Consider the following 4,614-nt stretch of genomic DNA (forward strand, 5'->3'; position numbering starts at 1 on the left):
AAATTTCCTTTAAAATTTGGCATATGAAGGCATTTGTAACAAAGCATCAGTAAAAGGAATATTGATGTGAATTTGTTTTAAAATCTCCAAAATTTTTGCAAATTGGTTGTCAAGCTTTTCTCTTTTCATTTTTTGTGGAAAGGGAATAGTCAGAAGGAGAGGAGTCAATTTTTCAATATTTTTTTCTTCTTTTTTCTTGACTTCATTCTTTTCAGATGGTTCAGAGGGTATTTCAACATTCTTACCGTTGTTTACCTGTTGTTCTGACTGGTCTGCATAGGGTTCATCAAGCTCCTTACCTGACCGTAAGGTGATGGACTTAAGGTGCTCTTTTAGGTTTTTCTCTGTATTGCTTGGTAAGGGACCTTGAATCTTTTCTGAAACAAGAGCTGCCAATTGGCTCAACTGTATTTCCAGATTTTTGAGGGATGAATTTTGGCTCTCCATTTTTTCATCAGTGACCTTAATATACTTATACATAAGATCATCAAGACTTGAATGATCTTGTTGAGGCCTTTGATGATAGGGCCCTGCTTGTTGATAAGGTCTAAAGTTTGATTGTCCATGGTTTGGATTCTGGTATCCGGGTGGACCATGTATTTGTTGCTTCTGGAAGCTTTGAGAGTTCTCTGTACCATTTGGATTTCTCCATTAAAATCCTGGATGTTTCTGTACCATTGGACTTCCAAAAGGATACTGCTTGGAACCGATGACATTGACATGTTCATCATTGTGATTGGTTGCTTGACATTCATGGTTCCGATGATTTCCTCCACACATGTCACGAGCCTCAGATTGGCTTGGTTGTTGTGTATTCACCTAAAAAATTAAATTTTTTGTGCCAAAGAAACAATTTGTTGTGTTAGTGTATTTAAAGCATCAACCTGATTTACTGTAGCGGCCTTCTTGATAATTATACGCTCAGATGGCCATTGGATGGCATTCTCAGAAATTTCATTCAACAATTGCAACGCTTTCTCTGTTGTTTTTCCCATTACTAAACCTCCTGCAGCTGCATCTATCACATTTCTAGAAGAGAGTTTTAGCCCGTGATAAAAATATACAATTGCATATGTTCAGGAATATCGTGGTGTGGACATTTTCTTAACATTGCTTTTAAACTTTTCCAAGCTTGATAAACTGACTCTGTGTCAGTCTGCAAAAAATTAGATATGTCTTGTCTTAACTTTGTGGTTTTAGCCGGGGGAAAATATTTGTTTAAAAATTTCTGAGTCATTTGATCCCATGTGGTAATGGAACCTTGTGGCAAACTTCGCAACCAAGTCTTGACATCTCCTTTTAAAGAGAAAGGAAATAGCCTTAACTCGATAGCTTTAGGAGGTACTCCATTATACTTAGCTATTTCAACAAGTTCCAAAAAGTCAATTAAATGACTGTGTGGATCTTCACTTGCGTCTCCAGTGAAGATGCAAGACTGTTGAATTGTTTGAATCAGGTCAGTCCTGATTTCAAAGTTGTTGGCAGCCACTGGAGGTTTTCTGACACTAGATTTAGAGTTGAAGCGGTCAGGTCTAGCATAATCCCTTAGGATTCTGTTTGCTGGCCTTGGCGCCACTTCAACAAATTGATCCTCTATTTGGACTGGCGGTGGTACTTCGCGTGGGTTGATATTTTCTGCTTCTTGATTCTCCATACCTTCACAAGCTATGCTTTGGGAAGATAATGCTTGTCCTTTCCTGCGCAGTCGAAGAGATCTTTCAATTTCAAGATCGTAATTGACCAACTCTTTTGTAGAAGAGTCGGTCATAAACTACTCAAAATTCTAAAAAAACAAACTGAACTTAACTCCTAAAGTAGTAGTAGTAGTCCTTAGAAGAAAATAATTAAAAGAAAGTGATGAATAACAAGGACAACAAGGATTACAAAGATGACAAAAATAATAAGCGATCAAATAAAAATAGTAGTATGATAATGTTGTTGTTGTTGTTGTTGTTGTTATTATTATTATTATTATTAGTAGTAGTAGTAGTAGTAGTAGTAGTAGTAGTAGTAGTATATGATAATAGTAATTATATTAGTACTAATTAGCAATAGATGTTATGAAAAAAAATGGTAAACGAAATCAGTTAGTAGTAACAGTAACTAACGATGGAAAATAATAATATAATACTAATATAGAATATAGTTACAAGTAGTACTAGTATTAATAATAGTGACTGCTATGCTATAATAATGATAAGAAGGATAAATAATAATAACACTTGTATAAGATGTTAGTACTTGAAATAGTAAAAATAATAGTAGTAATATTTAGTAAATATTGATAGCAAAGATAATAATACTAATAGTAAGTTCCCAAATTAGTAATAGAATATTTAGTCTGAAGTAGACTTGTGCCAATAGGGTGATTTTTCAAAGGCAATTTGACGAGGCCAATGCGTATAAGATCTTGCTACTCGTACTCTGTCAAATTCTAGTATAGTTTATGATATCGTCCCACAGAGATTGGAGAATCTAGCTACAAACATATAATATTCTTACTACTATTTGAGAGAAACAAATTGATGAAATTTTGTTTGTTGAAAATTTAAATTGCTTAAGTTGAAATAAAATAACTTTCGGAAGATTTATATTTAAAGAGAGTTGGGAATCATTGAATTCACTCGATAGCGTGATAATAATAAAATTATAGCTTCTACATGTATTTCTCTTAGGAATAACTGTTTATTGCTAATACAATTATATTTTGCTCACTAAGAAATAATCAATTAATAACACCCCGTGAGGTTATATAAATCAATTGATATATGACTCGTGACGATTAAACTGAAATAATTTTCTTGCCTGAATTGTGTTAAAAGATAGCAAAAACCTCTTGCGATTACTTTTTACTAAAAATCAATAATCTTGCCATCTACAACTCCTCCGTGAGAATTAGAATGGAAGTAAGCAAGATTACAGACTCGGAATGATAGCTTAAAAAGAATTACTCTCACTCTATTATTTTACCCAATAGTTATCGTATATTAATTTTGATTCGTAAGAATTACAAAATTGACATACAAGTAACTTTGGAGAATAAATAGATAGAAATGATAATAATTAATTAAACTAATATTCCAGCACAATATCGAAATATAATTAGAACGTTTCAGGTCAAGCATGTAGTAAAATTGAGATTAATATTATAACGATATCGAGCTTCATCAACTATCCAACAAAAGAGATTACTGCATTATGGACTCTTTAAATATCACAAAGAAAGATATTCTTAAAATACTATCATCACTCTTAGAAAATTCAAAAACTACAAGAGGAAAGTGCAAGAGATAAAGAAAGAAGTAAAGACAAAAGCTAGAGAAAAGTTGCTAATTAGGCGCGTATGATCTTCCCCCCCTTTCAACACAAATATGACATCCTTTTTATAGAAATCAAATCTCATAAGGTACCACGATGCCTCGTGGTTCTTTTGCCATGATGCGTCGTGCTTCTATTGCCATGATGCCTCGTGGTCTCTTTTTATTCCTTTATTTGCTTTATCATGATATTTTTATTTCCTGCAAAATACTATTAGAAAATACAGATAATTGACATATTATATATATATATATATTATTTAAAATAATTTATTTTTAAGTATATAATATATGAATATTTTATAGTCATCAAATATGAATAATGTACCGAGTATGTAAGGCACATAAATAAGTACATGGAAGAAATATAGAGTAAATAACTCAACTTGTAAGTATGGAAAATTTTGTAAATCGTGAAATACTTATAGTGTCATGCATATGCGTATGAATGTCATGTCGTGCATAGGTACATGTTTCATAACATCATCAGCCTCTGAGGGCATCCCATCATATCATCTCGGCCACTGTGGGCAAAATCATCAACGTATACCAGCTGATCAGGTGGTGGTGCGTATATAACATCATAACATTTTTCCATATCCCATATACATATATATGCGTATATAACGCCATCTGGTCATGAGTCAATGTACATGGATGCAATGCATGAGAAGTACGTTAATAAAATCTTTCGGAATGTCATAAGACCATTATGTCTTTAAGTAATATCATGAAGTAAACTTTTTCAACTTGCGTATTTTTCTGAGACCCATGAACAGAGGATAAAATAATAGGATACATGGGAATTCAAGAACATAGGCATTTCTAATACTTCTATGAATAGAGCCATTTGTGGAAGTTGTGCATTTGCCCGTTTAATTTGTATCGAATGGATCATGCCAAAAGAAAGAAGGGATAACCTTAACATACCTGAGTCGATTCTCTTGAAAAAGATTACACCGTACTCTGTTAAAATTGCAAAATCTCACGTTAATTTGAAAGCTTAGGCACAACTTATAGAATGTTTAAACGTGATTTCTATGTAAGAACATCTTGGTGGACTATTAAGTTTGAAACATAATTTTCCTAAAATTTCATGGACTCTTTCAGAAGAAGTGTAGTAAATGAATTCTAATATTTGGAAATTGTTATCTTTAGTTTAAGTGGGTCCCTCATTGGAAGATTGGTGTCACCTTAGGTGTGACACCTTTCCCATTTTTATGCCACATATTAGTAATGACTTCTAAGTCATTTTAAATTAAAGGAGGGGCTGCCATCTCATACTTGTTAAATACTT

General features: G+C 32.9%; 1 non-coding gene across 1 annotated transcript; it reads left to right on the plus strand.

Annotated features, from left to right (window-relative positions):
• The first annotated feature begins 1,082 nt into the window (after nucleotides 1–1,082).
• LOC142175574 (small nucleolar RNA R71) lies at nucleotides 1,083–1,189 on the plus strand. The gene has a single exon (XR_012704683.1). It is a non-coding gene; the product is annotated as a small nucleolar RNA R71 (small nucleolar RNA).
• The last annotated feature ends 3,425 nt before the right edge of the window (nucleotides 1,190–4,614 follow it).

This window comes from Nicotiana tabacum, chromosome 21, assembly GCF_000715075.1.
Source record: "Nicotiana tabacum cultivar K326 chromosome 21, ASM71507v2, whole genome shotgun sequence".
Taxonomy (NCBI): Eukaryota; Viridiplantae; Streptophyta; class Magnoliopsida; order Solanales; family Solanaceae; genus Nicotiana; species Nicotiana tabacum.